At 32.3% G+C, this 23,111-nt stretch overlaps 1 long non-coding RNA gene across 1 annotated transcript; it reads right to left on the bottom strand.

The window, feature by feature from the left end:
- Positions 1 to 14,698: 14,698 nt before the first annotated feature.
- On the bottom strand, positions 14,699 to 19,431 carry LOC134250721 (uncharacterized). The gene is made up of 3 exons (XR_009988573.1): positions 19,328 to 19,431; positions 19,177 to 19,236; positions 14,699 to 14,746 (listed from the first exon to the last, which is right to left on the bottom strand). It is a non-coding gene; the product is annotated as an uncharacterized LOC134250721 (long non-coding RNA).
- Between the last annotated feature and the right edge of the window lie 3,680 nt (positions 19,432 to 23,111).

Raw genomic sequence — 23,111 nt, 5'->3', positions numbered from 1 at the left:
CTAGCATATATTGTGTTCATTTGAGATAATATCCATTTTTCAAAAGATAAGATATTTATAAGCTTGTATCTGTAACTTGTTGTAGGGAAGCTGACACTTATTCAGTTCACAAGGAATATGTAGCTCTGGAGATTCAAAAGCTATTACCCAGAGAACAGGCCTATAGCAACGCGTATCAAAGTACAGTAAAACTCGGTTACAGCGAAGTCCTTGGGACCTGTGAATTTAATTCGCTATATCCGTAATTCGTTATATCCGTATAACGAATTCGTTATATCCGTATAACGAATTCTCAATATGCATGTTTTCCTTTAAGTATTACTACCAAGTGTGTTAGGGAAGCAAGTATTACAAAACATATCTTTGTTAACTAAAGTTTTATTATGAATTGAGTTTCATATACAAATATGCTAAAAGGAAAATAAATTAATCAAGTCAGTTAAATTTATCATTTTTATAATCTTTGAAAGTTCGTTATAAAAGATGTAAATTTCATTATACTTAACCTCAACGGGACTCAAATTAGTTCGCTTTATCCGTAAATTCGTTATATCAGAGTTCGTTATAACCGTAAAATTTTACAAAAATTTTATTAAGAATTTTGCCGGGGAACCAGAAAAAAACTTCGCTTTATCCGTGAATTCGAAATATCCGTGTTCGTACTAAACGAGTTTTATTTTAGTGGGAGCAACCTCCAACATCGCTCACCTGAGCACATGGGCTAGGTAAAAACAAATCAGCTAAGCACTCAAAAGTTTACTTGGGGAAGGGAGGGGGGTATACTTGAATTTTATATTTCTTGCCACCATATCAATATAAATTACTAGTATTAATGTAAAAACTTGAGGCCAGGAAAGATTAAACTTATGTAGAAGCATCCTCAGGTAGTGTACATTCAAGTTTATTCAAGTCATGATCCCCGGTGGTAGGGTGGGGCCACAATGGACGACCAACGTATTACATAGGAATATATAGGAACAATCTTCTTCTTAATAACAGCAAAGCCATGATTGCTCATGTTTATATAGAAGCATCCTCAGGTAGTGTAGATTCAAGTTTGTTCAAATCATGACCCCCGGGGGTACAGCCACAATGGATGATTAAAGTTTTACATAGAAAAATATAGGAAAAATATATAGAAATCTTGGTTGGTCTTGTTCAAATGTTAGCATCCTCAGGTAGTTTAGATAAAGATTTGTTAAAATCATGACCCCCAGGATTTGTTGGGACAACAAAAGTATATAACTTATTTGGAATAAAGCCACAGTTAGTCAAAAAATATGTAAACACCCTTAGTTAGTGTAGATTCAAGTATGCATAGATTCAAGTTTGTTCAAATCATCTACCCCCTCTTTTAGGATCGGGACCACTTAGGCATTTACTAAATTGATTTTTCCTAGCCAGAGTGCTCAGGTGAGCGATGTGGCCCATGGACCCCATGTTACATGGATGCGTTCGACGTCAATTGTTTTGTTTTTGTTGCATAATATTTCCATTTAAGGATATGAACTAACCGGATACATGAAGATTATACCCTCTGACCATCGTTTGCATAATTTTTGAAATATGTTGCACTACATTAATGCAAATCTCACCAAACAACATACAAAAATAAAGTTTCTACTTGTGTGACTAGCCATGATTTAAATTAATTTGTATTTGATCTAGCTTTGGACATCTTGCAATATTTCTTTCAAGTGGGACGCAGAAGGTGCTACCTTTGAGCTACCGCGAACGGTTCTTTTCGTTTGGAAAAAAAAACTCTCCAATCTATGACAAGTATCAATAGAATAATTAAAACCTGATCTTCCTATTCAATTGGAAATATCATTGGAAATGTTTCCATAGTGACGTTATTCATTTTATTTATCTGTGACGAGTGCCTAATCGTTCAATATTATGAATAGCGACTACAGAGTATCCCATACTGAAAACGTAACATTGTTTGCTATGTGCTAGAAATAGTTGTTATGGATTAAATGGGTTTAAAAAGACTTTCGAAAAACAAACATTTCAACATAATTTTTTCCTTCATGACGTGATTTAGATAAAGATTTACAGGTAATATGAATATGCGTCAAACTTTCTTTGTGTCGTTGCTAGGGGAGTGGTGTTGTTGCTATGGAAATAAGTCATTGAACAATATTCAATAACTTGATAAAACATTTTTAAAGTCTTTCCGAACTATCACCATGCAATTATCAGTATATTAAATTAATATCCAATTCCAAGACAAACAATATAATCCAAGTCAAATCTGTTTTACAGGAGACATAGGAACTTTGGTTGTAATGTAAACGGAATCCTTGCCATATTGGTTGATTAAGAATAAAAAAAAATAACAATAATAAACCCAACATTTCATTGTCAATTTTGCTCAACCAGATTTTTCTGACTTATTTTTGAATAAGCCTTAATAAGATTACACGAATACACGCCAAAATTACCTTTCTTTGCCTTGTTGCTATGGAGAACCTGCCGTTGCTATGGAGATAAAGAATTATGCAATATACAATAATGTCCTAGGGAGACCGAATTTAATTATACTATTTTAAAATCTGTGTCTTGTTTATCATAAATAACCGTTCATTTGGTTTTTCCTTAAACTTTTTACATTGTTTCTCATTTTATGCATCAAAAAACCCATTTTTGTTGCTAGGCAACAGATTCGATTTTCAAAAGAGCCCATGGATTTCACTTCAAATTTTAAAAGAGAAATAACTCTGCTTTTATGTGAGATACATGCAACAACTGTATTAATCTGGCCATTTTTTTAAATTTGGCCTTGAATATTGCCAAAATCACGAAAAATGCTGAATCAGCAAAACTTGTAAAACATGTGTACCTTCCAATGTCTACCATAGAACTGACTGAAGACCTAAATATTTTTATTACATTTTTAGAACACAATAAATGTGTATCTTTATTAAATCCATAAGTAAGAATAATTCTCATGGTATTTACGTGTTATTTTAAGCCTCAAAGATTTTTTTGTCCTTCAACACTGAAAAATCCGCCGGTTGCTAAGGAAATTTCTAAGACCGGGTTTCCATGGTTACCATGACTCAAAACATTTTTCATTTTACATACATTGTTCATACTTCAAAATAAATCTATGATTGAAAAATCATCAAATTCTGAGAACCCTCATATATCACCCTTTGTCTGATTTTTATGTGGACTGGTACTTAATACTTTGGAGAGATATCTCTTAAAACCTCGAGAGATATCTCTTTAAGTTATAAAGATGTCTTTTTAAGGTCTTCAATCTCTAATAGGAAGAAATTCAATGAAATTGAAAACATAAAAGATATGTAAGCATTGAATACTCAGTTTATTTAGACATAGTTCCCATTTATTACTATAAGTATGTTTAGTGGGATGTGTCCTAATTCATGACCTTGAATTTTGGTAAGAGTTATCTCCCCTTTTTTAATTAATAAAAAAAATCAATTAAAAAAAATTTTGCTGGTAAAAAAATTGTTTTTAATTATCATTCTTTTTTTAATATTTCAATGCACCTTTCCACCACAGGATTTATTGATATTCAAATTATTTGAATTTTTATTTTGAAAAAACGCTTTTCCCCATAGACTTCAATGCAATCTTTGTTAATTAACTACTCCTTAATTAATGAACTTTTTGAAAATTTTTCGTGGGCAATCCTTTTCCACTATAAAATGCTTTAATATAATATCAGAGTATTGAGTACTTAACGGACATTTAAGGGTAGAGAATTTGGTCCCATTAGGGATTGAAATTCTTAAGTTAGAGAGATATCTCTTCAATTGAGAGAGATATCTGTTAAAGTAAGAGAGATATCTCTTTAGCAAGGTTGAAAGAGATATTTTAGTCAGAAACATCGGTCTCCTTAGATTTTCAAAAAGAGATATCTTTCTAAGCTAAAGAGATATCTCTTTTAAGGATTTCCCAATGGGACCGGATTCTCTACCCTTAAATGTCCATCAAGTACTTAATACTCTGATATTATTTTTTTTTTTCAAAAATAAAAATTAAAATAATTTGAATATCAAAAAATCCTGCGGTGGAGAGATGTAGTGAAACATTTAAAATAGAATGTCAATTGAAAACAATTTTTTAACGGCTAAAATTTTTTTAATTGATTTTTTATTCATTAATCAAAAAAAAAGGGGAAGGTAACTCCAAAATTAAAGGTCATAAATTAGGACACATCCCACTATACATAATAATAGTAATAAATGGAAATCATGTCTAAATAAACTAAGTATTCGATACCTACATATCTGTTATTATGTTTTTAATTTCATTGAGTTTGTTCCTATTGGGGATTGAATACCTTAATAAAAGATTTATCTCTTTTCCAGTCAAGAACTCAAGATTTATCTCTAGAATGAAGGGGTCACCCTCTCCTGATACTACCTACCTGAAATGTATATCTTTTTCATAATTTCACTCTATATTCTGCAATGAACATTCCGATATACTTGTCGATTATTGATTAATAAATGTCGTGTTTATATGCACCCCTAAACGTGACAAGAATATAAGGTTGCTTTGAAAATTGAAGTGGTCAGTATAGTCCATTTGTTTATTTAGACTGATTAAATGTGAAGAAATTGTTACGTCTTTGGTATTTCTTGCTTTTTTTTTCTTTTCACAAGAAATACATGTATTGATGTACATCAACTCGTATGTTAATTCGTGTGCTGTTTGCAATTATATGCCCAGGAAAATTGCGATAACATGTATGAGAAATAATTAAAATATGTCCCTGAAAATCATCTAAATTTAACATAAGTGATATTTATCGAATTCTATATATATTCTCATTTTGAATTTTTGAAAAATAAAAGCTGGTGAATGCACTTTTTAAATACTAAGTACATTTGTTGCTTCCTCGGAAAACACACTTTCCGGAGGTATTTACCTGTGGCGGTATGGAATCACGTGATTTTCTTTCTATTCTTAGCAGGTCAACAAGGTTAAACCTATGTGAATGTACTCACCGGAAACATTCAAATCATGATAATTTGAAGTAGAAAACATAGAGCGCAAGGTTGTTTATTAAAGATATTTTCACACAATCTATAAATGAATATAATAAACACATTATATTTTAATCTCGACTTTGAACAAACCTGCGCTTGATGTTTACGAAAGCTGTGAAGAGGGTACATGTCACAAATTTCTTTGGATATTCATGAAAATCAGAGGACCCCACCTTCATTGTCTATTGTAATTATTTGATATTTTTAAACGTTGGCATAGAGACATAAGGAAATAATATGATTTACTTTTTAAGTTTTAAATAAAAGTTTAAAATTGAACGAGTAACCGGTGACCACAGATAATGCCTTATTGAGACTTGTTCTTTTTGTGTTTCATGAATTTTCAAAATCATTTTTACTCACCAGAACATTTATACCGGTAATTCGTTAGTTCAATGGAAATTCTATGTTTACAAAGGAATGAAAGGATCACTAACATTGTCCATCCTGTTCAAAATAAAAAAAAATATCATTAATTTCTAGACGAAAAAAAATTACAATCGTATTTACAAAGCATTCTTTCTTAACTTAGCGATTATCATTTTGTTTACTGTTTTTAATTTCATCTCTTTCACGAAGCCACGGACCTGCTAAATTGTTCTATGTCAAATCACGTCATGACCTTTGTTTAAAAAATCATTCGGTTTGTTTGTATTTACATTGTATTAGAGCTTTTTCATTTATTCTAGATGAACATTCCTTTTATTTCCTCACTAACGGTAGTGCAAACTCTTTTTGCAATGATGCAGGCTTTACTCTCTTTTTTGGTATGACTGTTTAATGACATTATTACTTTGGTTGACTTTACATGTATATTTCCCATTTCCAGATTACTTTGTTAAAGAAAAATAGGAAATTCCTGAAAAACTTGTCCATTATATTTCTAAGTTACTTAATTCCTATTTTCGTTCACTTTTGAACTACCCCCTTTGCTTAACCAAATCAGATCGAATGAAGCTGCTGGAAAGAAGGAAAGAAATCATTGTAATTTTATCATTGCAAGTTTGTTTGTTTTAGATAAATGGTATGAACAATAAAACTGTGAAATCGTATTTATGATACCAAAGCTCGGAAATGCCGTTAATCTTAAATCTAAAGAATGCATGAGAGAAACAACATTGCGTTTGGACGGAATTCTTTCAATGTTAAACGGTCGGCAACACTCTTTCAGAATTAACAACATGTTAAGTTGTTTTGTGCATTAACAGGTCGTGATACTGTCACATTTTTCATTTGATTTTATTTCGTTGGTTATGGTGTATCATAATTTCATTCTCATCGTATAGTCCTTATTGATAGCTGGTCCCGGCTGTCAGACGGGTTTCTACTATATCATTCCAATAACAGCGTGTCATTTTGCTTGATCGACCGTGGTAATATTTGACAAAATTGATTTCTATATTATTCATCTAATGGATGTTTGATTTGAATGAAATGAAAACTATTTTGCATATGAAATGCAGAATCCAATCGGAATTATAGTACAAATTGTGCACGTATAGGTGCGTTCTGAGCAGGCCGAGGATGTGAAAACGTGTGTCATCTATAAGAGAAAATGTATGACCTGTGTGGTCGCAAAAGATATAACCGTGTGCATGTATTATGAGTGTTCGAGAAGCATTGCTGTGTGGACTGTAAAGTTGAGAACTTTGGCAGCGGTGACCAGCTGTGTATACATGTAGTGTACGTGGGACGTTATAGGATACTGAAACGTTACTGCAGGGTTGGGGGAAATCCTATTGTTACATAGTAAGAACCCATCATCAGCTTGCTCGTGTGAAATTAAATTAGTAAATACTTTCCCTTAAACCTAGAAAAGCTAACTTTCTAAAAGGTTTTGTTTCTAAGTACTCTAGGTAGTCTAGAATGATGTTTGTATTTGTTTGTGTTACCTTACTACCCAGTGTGTTTTGTTTGGATGTTGTGCTTTCCACTAATGTAAATGTATTTGCTGTTGAATACATGTATTAGTTTTATTGCCCATACGTTGTAAGGTTGAAATCTGTTGTTAATAATATTTGGTTTTAAAAGAAATCAAAACATCCCTTTCTTATAGCATTGTAGAGTCAATGTATAATTTTACCCCTCTGCTCTTGATTTGCTGTAATGCTCTCGATCTTATGCAATTTGGATGAATTCGATGATTGTGAGACAAATCCAATCGTTAAATTCAATTTGGAATAAATGGCAAAAATTATCCTTCACAATTTTTCTTTGCCAGGTTAATAACCGAGTGAAAAACAAAATACTACTACATCCTTGTAAGAGCCCATATAAAATGCGCTTCAACACAAACTATTTGCAATAATAAAAAAAAACGCAATACATCCACGGTTTAATTTCGCTATAAGACTAAAGCAATTTCTGAATATAATGTTCGAATGTCACCTTGATTTTGTAATTTCAAAACATTTTAGCATATAGTTATAAGTGCATACCTATTCTGATAAAGATCATTAACATAAGCTCATTAGCAAAACTTACCTAACCTAGTTGCCATCATTCTCGTCAATGTTTCAAGAAGAAAGCCTTCAGAATAAACGTATCATACCAAAGAAAAATTTTAAGAATATACAATGACTTCCTTGTTTTTAAGCGTATATATTACAGCGATAAATCTTGTTTCCTTGTATCATTTTCAGTATGTTATTGTTTTGATTATATATTACATAAACTTTTTTTGGAAGCATTTCAAATCGCCTTAGGGAAAAGGGAACTAAAAATATATAAGCAGGGGCACTTGAGCAATATATATCACACTTTCAATGTTTAAGAAAGGACAAACGAAATGACTTTAGCTTGTTCATTGTCAACATTTCTGATTTATCTAGTAATACATGTAGTCCTACTATAACCTTTACATAGTGTTTAACATCTCCCATTTTCTTCGATACTCAGCAGTACACATGTTCCTTGAATATGTTCAGATTTTAAACCAAGGCCGACTTTTGAAGATAAATTGATCCTACAAGGTAATCAACAATCCAGCTTAAAGTAAGAAAGTTGCAAATTCTATGGTTCCTGTTATTACTTGGTTCGCATTTGTTACCAATACCTGACTCATACCTTGGTTCTTTTTTTTCATTTCAATTGTTATACTGTTTGGTCATATACGTATCATGAATACAACTAGAGAATGCCCCGTCTACCTGACGTTCACGATGTGTGTGACTAGTCATCGAGGGATGTTAATTCCTCTGAGGATCCTGATCCTTCCCCTTGGAATGTTAGGATTCTCAGTTTTGTGGTCTGTTTTGCATACTTTATATATGTGCAATACACATATATAAACAATATATTTATTAACATTATATACATCCTGTGACATAAGTTGTAGTGCTATTTGTTTTAAAATTATAAATGCTCAAATAATTTGCATTAAATTTCTTGTGTCTCGAATTTAGTGTATTAATGTTATCAATTTAAACACGTCCTACTTTTCTATTTAACAATCAATATGTATGCAGATCGTGAGTATACCATCCTTGTATTTTAAAGGTATGCATTCGTCCTCTTATCATAGGCTTATCAAACAAGACTGTCACGAGATTACGTAACTTATATACGGAAATAAAGCTATAAAGTAACAAATATGTGAAACATGGTATAAAAAAGGTACAGTGTATTGCGACCTTTTTTTCGCCATTGCTTGAAGACAATTAAAGTTGCTTTAAAACTCTCCCTGAAATTCATTTAAACAGCTTTAATCAATATTGTTCGAATTTTACTGGTATGTATAAACTTATCTTTTGTATCTCGTTATCTGGAACACAGATATCTCGAATATCCTTGATTTGTCAAACTGATCTGGAGGTACCATGGTCTACTCGTTCCCAACGAGTAAAAAATAACGAAGCTTTACTGTATTTTTCTTCACTGAATGGATACGATACCATTTGACTCATAACCAACATATCATCTAAAAATTATTATTGGTAACTATAACAATTATATGAATTTAACGCTAAAGTGGACCAAAAATTTTTGTCGCTTTGAAAAACAAACATTTTTTATGTATTATGCAGATAAAAAGCAACAGCATATCTACATGTATACCTTTCTTTTTGTTATTTTTATACTTAATAAACAATTCTAACACATCCGCAGTATTCGTATCTCTTCGCTGAAAGTGTATTAAATAAGCCAATTTGCTTCTTTAATCTTTCTATTACAATCCGATAATACAAATGTCAAGAGTGCTGCTTTGATCATGACATGAGAACAACGAAACCATATTCACTATTCATATATGTTATGTATAAAACACGTTGTAAGCCATTGGAATTTGATAATTTATGAAATACTGTGTTTCAAATGTTGCTCGACGTTATCAATTCTTATACCGTCGATGTTCCTTTGAAACATTTGTTCATACTATATGTACGTTGTTCATACTATATTTCATACAGAGATTATAAAATTATAGTTATCACTTGCCTATTTAGTTGATATTTGTACCCGAATTTTCTAAGGAAAGTTCGAGTATATTGTTATTTCCCTGGTCTGTCCGTACGTCCGACTGTCACACTCCAGCTCTTCTTTACCAGACTCCTCTTTTATTTTGAGCAGTGTCCAATTGACCTTTAAATTTTTAGAATGTGATAAGTGGTTTAATGAAGATATGCAATTAAGCTCTTGAATTTTAAATATTGTGCAATATAGAGCAAAAATGGGGACCATTTTTATCTAAAAGAAAATCTGGTTTCCAGATCTCTATTCGTTTAATTCACTAAAATTGTCCACGGATGTTTTCTTTATTTCGATCATTACAAGGAACATGATGAGGGTTTGGACAGTCGGCAGGGGAAGCTTACAATTCCATTGCACCTGATCTAGTCATCTTTGGCAAATGTTTCATTGTGTCCTGTAGATGTGTATTAAGGTTTCCAGGCGACAAATGGATAGAAGAATAGCGTTTTTTCTTTAAAATACAAAAACACTTTTCCTTATATCCTCTCCTTATCAAACACACTGTCGCCTAATCATCTATTGGCTGATGCATGGTGGTGTCCTGTAAAGATTTGCAATAGGGTTTTTGATATCATATTTCCGCTCTCGGGGGGCAAACAGGGGTAGAAAATGCATTTTTTTCAAAAGGTACAAAAACACTCAAATGTTTTGAAGTAGCACTACTGGAAGAAAAAAAGTGCTGAGAATCTAAAATTTTACTGATAATGTTTGATAATTACTGATACGGTGCTGTTCTTGCTGCTAAATACTGATATTTACTGTTATTACTGTTGTTGCTGATCATTTCAGTTGTTTCTGATAAATACTGATAATTACTGTTTACTGAGAAATCACTGATATATTTATTTGCTTCTAAATGGAATCATAAGACTCAAGGATACTGTTGTTGGATTCCAGATCAGAAAGCTTTTTAGCAGTAGATGTATTGTCAATATCATGGGAGAGGATGATAGCATATGCATACCCCCAATATGTCTCATAAAGAAAATTCTGTCACACATGAAACATTTTCAGTGTCAAATAATTCTCATTGCGCCACAGCCGCCAAGGAGACATTGGTACACATATCTATTAAAAATGATAGATATACCAATAAGACTTCCACCAAGAGAAGATATTTAAGTTTAACCTAGCTGCAGAAGTGTGACGTTATTTTTTTTTTATACTACACTTTGACCATAACGTTACAGATCCCGTAATGCGAAAAATGTGCAATTTAAGGCGCCAGATATTTTGCGCACCGTTTCAGAGAATTTATCCACTTTCCAACTTTGGTAAATCATCTACCTTTCACCCCCTAATTCAAGACATATTCTTAAACCAGTTTGTTTATTTTATCCGCTTCTCAACCCTTTACAGTCGCCTCACAGGCGATAAAATGATTGGTTTGAATTGTCTGAGGGATTGCAGAAAATTCTAATTCAAGCAAGTTTATCACTCGTAGAGACGCTTATAAAGGGTTGGGAGGTAGATAAATTATACAAATTTATTTTAAAAGGTGTTTAGAATTATGGAGTAAAAGGTAGATGATTTACCTATGTTTGCTAGTGGAGAAAATTTTCCCAATTCAAACAGTGAGCAAAATATTGCACATTGTTTGCATTACGGGATATGTAGCGTTATGGTCGAAGACTAAAATATAAAACAATAAAGCTACAATTCCTCAGCTAAGTTCAAGAAAGGTCAAACATTTATCATTCAGATCCAATTTTTCAATTTTTCTTAATTTGATGGCATGGCTTCTATCAACAGAATTTTCAAAAAATAAAGGCTTTCCAAAAGAAACTAGAAAGCTTTTATCAGCATCATGGACAAAAGTAGCTCAACTTGACCACAACTGTAAATTCAGAAAGTTCAATAGTTGATGTCATAAACGGAATAAATATCCCTTTTAAGTATATTTAGTAGATTAACATTGTGCACAATTTCTGAGAGAATTGTATAAGGAGGGTCTATAATATGCACCGAATCCAAACAAAAGTGTTCACTTAACATTTTGTTTAAGTTATGAGGAACAAATGCATCCAATGAAATGTTCTTTAAATCTTGGTTAATGGTGTATTTTTCAATTCGATGTTGCAAAAATTTCATGTAAGTATCTCGTCAGACATTAAAGCAAAGTGTCAAAGACATGATGTACCCTCAAAATAAAATTCACAAAAAAATAGAATAAGACCTTCACTCGCTCTAATTATTTCAAGACATCTTTTCTCGTAGATATCATGTACTCTTTGAATAGGAGGTTGACCTATCTGCCGCGACACCTACTGCATGAATTATTCTAAACCTTTGAAATGGTGTGGAGTGGAGATTTAACATTCCTTTGAAAAGTCCCTTTCAATGGGATTTAGATCCGTGGATTTGGCAGGCCTGTACACCAATCAGATGCGTTTTGGTTAATAATTAGACTCTTCTTGGGTGTCTCGAACGTAAATGTACCTCTCTATGAATTATTCAGACTGTTTGAGATGATACTGGACTGCTATGAGCACCACTTTAGTGCCATTTTCCCACCACTGAAGGTGCTGATTCAAAAATGTTTCTAAAGTGGTTTAGGACCATGTATTACAATCTTTTCAGCTATTTTTGACGCGAAGTATTGGTCTCAGACAAAGATCTAGATCACTTCCGGTTTGGATAAATTTTGCCCATGTTTTGTGTTTTTAGTTATACCAGTTGTAAAATATTTATAATAGTCACAAAACATGTCCCGCAAAGTACAGATTTATTGTTTTTAAGTTTCGTCACTGACATTGATTTTCGTCGTTTATAATTGATTTTTTTTCAAAAATGGTTTAGAAGACCCATTTCTCATAATACAGGTAATTTGAAGGTATTATACCATTTTATTGTGAAGTTGAACACTATTTGTACCTGTTGGACAGCATCAATGCATTATTCGTCTTCTTGAAGTTTGAAATTTGCTTTTTTAAAACATGTGACTTACGAAATTGTTTTTCTTGTAGCCATTACGACATTTTGAAGGTGCTCAGACATCCCTGAAGTTAGGCAAGGGAGCTGTGACAGTAACAAACAGTTGTGACTTTTGTGAGACAAGGACTATCGAAACAAGATCGAGCGAATCATTTTGGCGCCAAGATGTGTGTACCAATTTTTTCAGTAAATAAAATGTTAGATCCTAAAAAAACATTAGCTTTTTAGTTGAAAGGAACTGACAACTTTAGACAAGTTTTGAAGGATAAAGATGAAACCAGGTTGTTTCTATCATTAAATAGTTCTCATAAACCTCTTTCAACACAAAAAGTATCAAGAAAGCTAGTCTTTACCATCAAAATAGCTTATGAAAAAATACTGAGGTAAAAGGTCATTCAACACGTTTTGTTGGCCCTTCTTGGGTACTTTTTAATGGAGCAAGAATGTCTTCTATTTTGAACTTTGCAGATTGGAAATCAGTATTAATATTTTGTAGCTAGGTGGTATGTAAAACCTTCATTCATAAAATTACAACTTGAAAATCAAATTCTCAGCTTTAAAAGACATTTATACTTGACGTTATATATGTAATATAACATAGGGCTATGCCATCGTACTGAAAATTTATAATGTTAATTTTTATTACAAAAATGTGATCTTAATTTGTGCAATAACCATTTAAGCTTACAAAGTGCGTGGAGCTGTGTGTATATACTGCAAATAAAAGGTACAGACTTTGTTAAATAAGTAGAAGGGCTGAGCATCAAGACCAATACGATCTTTAAATACTTTAAAAAGTTTATCATTAAATTTCAAGTAACTTTTCATAAATTAGCCAAGATAAGCCAAATCGTATGATTGAAAAGTTGCGTTTAGGATTTGAAGTAAACATCTTTTAAAAAGAAATGCTTTATAATTAGAATGTGGCTATGAAATAAGCATTTTATGTTTGTGGATGTTGATTTAAATGCTCAGATTTTTGCAGAAGACCTTGAAGGATTTAATTAGTACATATAGGAAATTATTAAGTGTCATATGACTATCCTAGCTAGTGGTTTAGAATTATATCGGCATAATTACATTTCTCATCTATTTCACAATGTAGTGTGAGTATCCCATTATCTTTCATATCTGCTATACAGTAGTCCCCCAATCATAGTGTTTTGAAAAAGCATTTTGTCTGGTTGTCGTTCTAAATGTTGCAGGAGAAAACAATGGATATTTTCCATGCCCAATTTGTATCTCCAATATACTGTATACAGGGAAATTTTCGCCCCCGTTTTATTTTCGCCCCTTTCGCCCAAGCCTGATGTGGGCGAATTTAAAACGGGGCGAATTCAAAGAACACAGTATAATTTCTTCAACAAAACTGTGACTGGGCGAATATATAACGGGACAAAATTGTTTTCAAGAGTGAAAGGGCGAAAATAACACTGGGCGAAAATATCCCTGCATACAGTATCTATTTTGTTCTGATCACTGCTTTCAATGTACAATTTCTACGTACTCATTTACAATCGAGAGTTCTTTGTAATGCTGTTCAGGTTGAATATCAGCTTGTGCTTCACCGGGAGTGATATAGCCTGAATCTAGATTCGCTGAAGAGGAGACAGGTTCTGCATTCTGAATGCCTTCTTTTACATCAAAATAATGCATTCTGTTAAATAATAATGAAATATTTAATACTTTAAATACAACAGTTTAATACAGAGAAATATGATATATGTTGTAATGTTTACATTGTAACTCATGAATTAAGTCTATTTATAATTAATAGCAATCAATATACGCCTTATTTTACCTTTTCAGCCTGACGATGTGCATTACTAAGAAAACAACAATTCCTGTCAATATTATGACCAATATCCCGCAGATTATCACTCCAACCAGAAGACTTTGGGAATGAAATGGATCTGAAAATGCTGCTTTTTCTAAAATATCATTTGTGATAATTTAATTATTTTTTTGGACCTATTCTTAAAAAGAATGACAAAAAATAATGATGATTATCTTTTAACTTTGAAATAAGTTGACTTCATAATCATAAGAATTTATATCCATTTTCAATTACTGTGCGTTTTTTTTTTTTTTTTTTTTTTTTTTTTTTTTTTTGTATGTGAAATTGTATGAAATTAGATAAAGGATATGATACACGATATACATATAATACTATTTAAGAAATAAATAACAAGTGTATAAACTTCAATGGGAATTAAAGTGGGTCGGTCACATGATCAAATCCTGTGAAAGCTTTTTTTTTTTAATTCCTGTTATGCTGCCAGAGGGGGTAAAATCCAGTGATATATTTTAATCTGTGAACAAAATATAAAATTCTTTTAAATAAGGAATCCTTCATTTAAAAAAGCCCTCTTAAAGCATGTCATTTATTCAAAATGGAAGAGAGAATGTTTTTCATCGCGTATAAAAACAAACATTATTAAGCGACAAAATATCCCACATTCAACAATGATGATGATGAAATGAATACGTCAGTAAATAATGTGAATCAAAAGCCTTCGAATCTTTGATTGCATTTTGAAACTGCTTTAAACTGAAATAGACATTATAGACATTTTATGCATAACCCCAATTGCATAATATTGTAAAATCCTTATATTTTTCATAGGCGCTTGGGTCAAGGATACTGTATTTTTTTTAATAATGTATTGTTGAGGAAATTCTTACTATACTTGTACCATTTTTTTTCAGTGTGCAGTGTTAATTTTTAGTTTTTTGTAAACCTTTCTGCTTAATATACACAAGAATGTCACAGCGATTTTATGCACGCTTTAAAAATGACATATCCCACTGCATACTAAAAAGAAACTGGGATATGTCATTTTTAAGGCGTGCATAAAATTGAATTTCCGTGACATTCTAGTGTATATGAGGCAGAAAGGTTAACAAAAAACTAAAAATTAACACTGCACACTGAAAAAATGTTACGAGTGTAGTTCGAATTTTCTCGACGATACATTATATAGAAAAATTGCAGTATCCTTGATTCAAGCGCCTATGATATTTTTATGGATTTTGTTGCATGAGTGTTTTTATTATCCACAATCTGTCTATATTTGGTTTTTTATTTAATGATTTTTCTATATACGAATGAAATAATTTAAGCTGCCCCATTATTCTTTTTCGACAATTATTTGTTAATAAATTGATGACCATACAAATTCCAAACACGCGCTTTCTTTTCTGTCGAACGATCTACAACACAACAAAATCAGGTATCCATAAATACATCCCAATAAACCAAAACAAAAAAACAAACAAAAAAAAAACAAGTATATACTGACAAAACGTCAGAAATACTCAAGATGTAGAAAGTCAATTAGGAAGCGTCATTAATAACCTAAAATGGTATAAGATGAGGGCTATTGATTTTATGTTGAATAAACTACATGTACTAATATTTGAGGATGAATTGGTAACGTTGCCGTTTCTTAATTTAATGAAATATTTTTTTATGTAGACATTTAGTATACTTCAAACTACGAGGGCTGTTCAATAAATAATGTCCTCGGTGCTCAGAAAGAAGCAAAAGACGCTTTTAAATGATTTATTCTTCATGATTTTACTAATTAATCTCTTTTAAGTAAAGTACATGTCCGTAACATTTTTTATTCAATTTCTGATCGTTTGTAGAACTCATTTTTGTGTATGACCCTTCGTATACTGGAAAATGGCAGATCCAATGATTTCCCGAACTTGTTTCTTCCTTCTGAAAGGTGTTTTGTCCAAGTTTGGAAATAGAAACAAGTCAAAAGGTCAAAGATCTGGCAAATATTGTTAATGTGAAAAAATATTAACTTTCTGTTTATCCCAAAACCTCTTAACTCTTCAGGGCATGCGGGTTTGGACGCTGTCTTGAAGAAATTCAATGTAGTGGATTCCTGATTATGGGTCCTTCCTCTAATAAACCTTTTGATTTTTTGGCCAAAAAAGTGCTTTCTAGACTCCTCCAGAAATTAACTGTCTCTCCAAATACGATTTTGAACAACAATACCACTAATGTTTAAGAAAATTACATATAAATCTGTCTTTGTGCTCTTGCATACCTGTGCACTTGTCAGACATTCGCCGTTTTTATCAAGTACATCTTATAGTAAATTTTGTTTTTAGGGTCTTAAGCAATAGCTATATAGATTCATGTTTCAATATCTGTTTGAAAATAAAACAAACGTGGATAACTACAATTACTGATATTTTAAAATAATTGCTAAGACTTTCGTAAACACTGTCGTTTTCACTTATTTTTCAAAATATAGGGTGACCTTTGAGTACTAAGCTTTTTTAACCGTCAAACGTTTCTTAAATACAGTGTAAACTACCCCGATGTGATGTCTATCAAATTTGCTATGCGTCTTAAAGTCAATCATACATCATCAAATATTATTTTTTGAAATTTGGCGAACAGTACATAAGTTGTTGTAATTTTTGTTGGCAAGGAGGGTACCCATTTTTGATGCCCATTATATATTTTTTTAACATTGAAATCCACCTGCTCTTTTGTCTATAAAACAGGCATTGGTTGCTGTAAATGTAACATATTTCAGTAAATATTTCTTTGGGATTTTTAACAAGTTTTGCGGCAGCTTTAATGAAGCTTTTATTTTCACTCTAGTTTACTGATTCTTTACCATACATTTATAATGCAGTGTCTCGAAAAGCCCTTGTTTCCCAGCTTCTCACGATAAATCTATGTGATGAAAAAAGGTCACATAAACTGTTATAAATTCATGAAAGATTTAATAATGAGAGAAAGTCAAGTTTAATGTCATATGATATCTGTAATGTATGTCATATAGTTCAGGACATTATTTATTGAACAGCCCTCGTATATACGTTTTTTTTAATTTTTTGCTTAATGACGTATAATACATTTAATATATACATCAATCTAAATAGCTTGCTACAGGTCTGTAGAGAAATTTTTTAAAGTGGAGGGGGGGGGGGGGCTCCGGGCTCCAAAAAATCCACGTGACTACAAGTTTATCCATCGTTGCAAACCACGGCCAAAATGTAAGATCCTTTCCTACTTTGGGCCATGGCTTGAGACGATGGGGTTCATCTAGCTGAGCGGCATGTCCAGTACCTGATTCCGTACGAATCCAAAAGAAGTTAATATAATATAGGTTAAAGTTACCAAAGCTTAAGATAAAAAGAGAATTTAACATTGATTTTGTGCTGTTATTTTACTGTCACTCAAAGTACACATAATTTGCAGGCACAGTCATACATTTTCTGGCCATGCATTGTAGAATTTCATAACCATGTGGTAATCTCCGTCACCTTTCAGAGTCTGCAGTGGACTCGTGCAAGGATGCTTTGTCGGCGACTGTAAAAAGTTACCTGATATTCCTACGAAAAGGAAAGCGTGAAATTCTGTATTGAAACTGTTGCGGCTGCGGAACTTCACTCATTGTTCATTCGCCATAGCAAAGAATCCGTAAATCAATACTAAATATCTTTGAATATACTGCCGTTTTCAAGATAAGCTTCATTTTTGTTTCTAGAAGTATTTTTATCTACAAAAATCATACATTTTTGTGTTTTTAAACTGAGTAAATCGATGACCTAGCATCGTTTTAGATAACTCAAGCCCCTCTAGGGCTTGAGTAAAAAGAAATAAGAAGTTGTTCGAAAAGTTCGTGGACTTCTCTTACATTTTTTTTATTTGTCGTCATATTACCCAAATTTGGTAAAAATATTTTAATAATAAATTTAAATAGTTTGTATCAATGTTTTTAAAGTGTCACAATTTTATCAAAACTTACCTAGATGTAAAAAATGCAAAAATCGGATTGCAGAGCAGGTTACCATTTAGTAACAAAAAATATTCTAAATAATGTCGGTCATCATATTCTCTGAACAATGGAGCAAAAACGAATAAACAACCTAGGAATTCAAATTAAGAATTGTTACATCGATTCGTATACCAAATAATGGTTTTATATTTTGCTTTGTTGAAAAAAAATCAACTTGAGAAGATAGGTAGTCCTTATTGAAAACCACAAAAATCGATGGCGTTTTATAACGTCACGGAGCAGATATGTTGACAGGCTGACACTTCAAATGTACTTAGTACAGGTTGCTTATCAGTGAATGCCAAATGTGATTAGTTGATGGGAGATAAGAAAATTATCAAGATGTGTTATATTTCCGAATTGCTACAGTTAGCTTACAACCTATTGATTGAGATACGCCAGATATGCGTGACTATACATTCACTACTAGTGCATTACTTTTAATACGAATTTCTAACTTTAATTCTCTTTTTAATTTTAAATTCAAAATCAATAATAAACGAGTGTTTATTTAAAAATACCTTTAAAGCTGTGAGTCGGTTGAAAATCTAGAGATGTATTCTCATCTGTAATAAAAATATTTTGAATATTGAAATCCTAAAAAAACACACAAACATTCCTAAAGCATATGACACTATGAAATATTTGCTTTCATTTGTTTAAAAAAATACATGGTAATAGTTCATACTTTTTTAAAGTCTCCTTTTGAATATGGTTTTAGAAATTTTATTCACAGAGCCATTTTTTTCAAATACCATTCATGTTTTCTTCTTTTACATGTTTTAGTAGAGCATTGTTGAATAATTTTTAGGTAATGTTCACTGAGATATATCGTGATATCTGTTGTCAAATTATTCAATAAAAATAAATTTAAAAAAAGTTAAATTTATTTTTTACAATGAAAAACAAAAGTACGTATATACATGTACCTCTGATATCAACTTCTGAACAGTTTGAACACACAGATGCATCCAGTAAAGAAAAACATCCTATAAAATCAAGCACAACATTTCTTAACAACAGAACCACAATAACACAAATTTGTTTGTTTCACGAATTTTCAAAATTATTTTTACTCACCAGAACATTTATACCGGAAATGTGCTATTTCAATGGAAAGTAGATGTTTACAAAGTAACGAAAGGATCACCAACATTGCCAATCCTGTTCCAAATTTTTAAAAATGTAATTATTAATTCCAGTTAAGTGTGCTGTTTTGCATTACGTCATAACCACTGATGACAGCTGCGCTCAAAGTAAATAGTTTATGACTTCTAACATCAAGATTTACGATTTGAATTTCTCTTATCCCTGATTATTATTAAATTCTTGTGTATCAGACTACTGGTATTTCCTTGTTAATGCTGATAAAATGAGTTGACCAATCACACATAAGGGCGAATTTATCTTTACGCGGTACATCTGTTGAAATATTGCACAAAGTCATGCGAAACGGCACACTCACCTCAAATTAATCATAATTTATCTATATCGATTTTGTTATATCATACAGTGAAGCATCAGCGCATTTATTTACAAATTTTCAGTTTTTCAAACAAGTTTTCTTTTTGTTAGATAGTATTACAGTGTATGTTTCGTTATGGCATTTTTTTCTTAGCATTTCCTCTTAAAATTCTAACAAAACTACTTATCTTTTGTTTTAAGGACATTGGCAAGGTTTCAGTCTTCTGAAGAGAACTTTTTGATGAGAGCTTTGGAGCGGGTTTAAAGATATTTTACATGTTTAATTCTAGTTCTTTAAACCCACCAAGCCAGTCTTCCTCTTCCTTTCTAGATTTTGTCGAATTAATCTTTTAACACTCTCAGTGCATTTCCCATGTAAAATGATAATAAAAGCAACTACATTTTCCTTACATGTAACCAGATGATTTTCGAAAATCCATATATTTCATTAACATTACGAATAAAATGCATTGCCGTTTCTTCATTCCGAATGGCATCTAGATATTTGGGCTGAAAATGCTTATAAAGAAACAAGATACAAAATACCAGCACTGTTTAATAATTTTGATTTACTTTCCTTGATATTTGATCATTATTCCTAATTGTTTCTATTAGGTAATTTACTTTATTATGTATTAACGTGTATCACTCAATTTTACTGTTGAATTTATGCAATAACGTGACGTCGTGATCCGACTTTCCGGATCACCACACTGTGGTTTTCTGAATCCATATCACCACTCTCTGAAACTGATGACGTAGTACGCAGAAAAATGAAGTTATTTTTCTTGCGCGTTAAAAAGTCCTTTGTTTAAATGCTTTATTGATTGGAATAATATTATACTATTGATCTCTAGAGGATTACTTTATATACCGGTATTTAGCCAGTTACAAGAGGGTATATAATAAATTTATCATTATAACAGTAACTTGATCCAAAGAGCCGTATCACGTCTCGTTGACAGGCGCGGATCATCAGAACAAACTCGACGCTTCGCGTCTCGTTAGATCTGATAATCCGCGCCTGTCAACTCGACGTGGTACGACCCTTCGGATCAAGTAACTGTTATAATAATATATATTTATCGGGAATATTGTCATATAAAATATAGACAGTCAATTCATTTGTTGACGGAAAAAAAATAATTCTTCCTTTACTAAGTGTTACCGTATGGCGGATTTTCTTGGCGAATGTAAAATTTGGCGTTTTGCCTACTCAAAGATATGCCAAAAATTTTGGCGTAATTTATTTTAGCGGACGCACAGATTCAGCTCTATGCAGATGGACACTAAGAAGAATACTGAGACAGACTATTTAAGCAATTTCATTTTAAGATAGAGGAATATCATCAAAACGCTAAAATAAGCCAAAATTAGCTCCCTGCTAAAACAACCCGCTATACGGTAACCATTTTGTTTCCTGTTTTTCTAGCTCACTTGAGCTGAAAGTTCAAGTGATTTTATCTGAACACATTTTGTCCGTCGTCCGTCTGTCTGTCATCTATCTGACTGACTTTTCACACTTCTACCTCTTCTCCAGAACCATGTGGCCAATTTCAACCAAACTTGCCACAAAGCATCTTTGTGTAAAGGGGATTCAAGTTTGTTTCAAATAAAGGAGCTTGCCTTCTTTCAAGGGGTGATAATCAAAAAATAGTGAAGTTTAGGTGGCATGTTTAATCTTCTTTTCGGTCTTGACAGGTGAAACTATATGTGGAAGCATCTTCAGGTAGTGTAGATTCAAGTTTGTTCAAATCATAACCCCCGGGTGAAGGGCGGGGCTACAATGGACGATCAAAAGAGCTCGGTTTACTTTATGCATATAATGGCCCTGTAGATATACTAGTTGATTGATTAACACTTGAAGTTTCATTTGATTGATTGCTTGATTGTGTATTGTTTAATGTCCCACTCTAGAACTTTCACTCATATGGAGAAGTTACCGATTGCCGGTGAAAGGCTTCAAATTTAGACCTATGCTTGGCACTCAGGGCCATTGAGCAGTGATGGTTCTTTATCGTGCCAACGCCTACCGTGACACGGGACCTACGTTTTTAAGGTCATATCCGAAAGACCCGTGACTTTCATTTCTAGTGCGGAGCGCTTGGCGAAGGAACAGTCACTACCTTTGTTTACTCCTTAGGCATGACGCAGCGCCGCGAACGAGAATCGAACCCGGGCCCCCCGATCACGAAGCGAACGCTCTACCACTAAAGTTTCATTAGAAGCATTAAAATGAAATAGAGACTTAGTGCTTTCATTTCTTAATATTTAAAATGTTCTCCTATAGGCCAAGATTTTGGAGAACTGGCGTTATTAATTAGTTGCAATCTTTATTGAATTTTAAGGGGAAAAGGTAAATTTGAGTGAAGAAAATAATATCAGCGCACTCTCTGATCTAAAAAAAGAAAAAAAAAAACATGTCTGTTAATTCTCTTAAACAGTTCTATCATTTACTAGTTGCATATTTTAGATCAGAAGTTGCGTCCTATGATGCATATAGAAAAATACCATTAAGAATTGGCCTTTTTGTAAACTTTTTCAGAATATGAGAAAATTGACGCTTTTTGTGACGTCACAATACCAGAAAATTACGTCATATTGATATATTCAATCACCAAATTTTAAGTGATATTTTACGCATTGTTAACTAAATTCACGTAGTTTCAGCTTTTGCGATACTCACAGGGCCAAATAAGGCCATAATAAAACCTTGGTCTTTTACATAGGAATGTATAAGAAAAGTTATTAAATATTTTGTTTTCAGGAACAAAAAAAACATGATTGGTCATATTTTTATTGAAGCATCATCAGGTATTGTAGCTTCAAATTTGTTCAAATCATGATCCCCGTGTGTAGGGTGGGGCAACAGTGGATGGTCAAAGTTTTACATACTAGGAATATATAAGAAAAACATCTTTTATAAATAAAACAAAGCAATGATTATGATTAGTGATCTTTATATGGAAGCATCCTCGGGTAGTGTAAATTAAAGTTTGTTCAAATTATGACTCCAGGGGGTAGGGTTGGGTAATCATGGACAATAAAATCTTAACGAAGGAAATATTATAATAGGAAATTTTATTAAGAATATCTTCTTACAAACAAGAACAACAGAGCCATGATTGGTTATATTTGTAATGAAACATTCTCAGATACTGCAGATTCGCGTTAGTTCAAGTTATGACCCCTGGAAGTAGGTGAGATATTTGAAACTTATAGTTAAAAAGCGACAGTAAGTTAAATAAATATACAAGCATTCTTCGTTTTGTTGGTGTGGATTTAAGTTAATTCAAATCATACATCCCGCCCCATCCGTTTTAAGAAGGAGTAGGTTTGGACCACTAATACATTAAAGCTTTTCAATACTAGATTGATTTTTAGATTTTTCGAAGCCACA

Source organism: Saccostrea cucullata, unplaced genomic scaffold (assembly GCF_032062105.1).
Source record: "Saccostrea cucullata isolate Sc308-1 unplaced genomic scaffold, CSIRO_AGI_Scuc_v1 ctg1753, whole genome shotgun sequence".
Classification (NCBI taxonomy): Eukaryota; Metazoa; Mollusca; class Bivalvia; order Ostreida; family Ostreidae; genus Saccostrea; species Saccostrea cuccullata.
The sequence above is the reverse complement of the archived record's forward strand: the minus strand, read 5'-3'. Positions and strand labels throughout refer to the sequence as shown.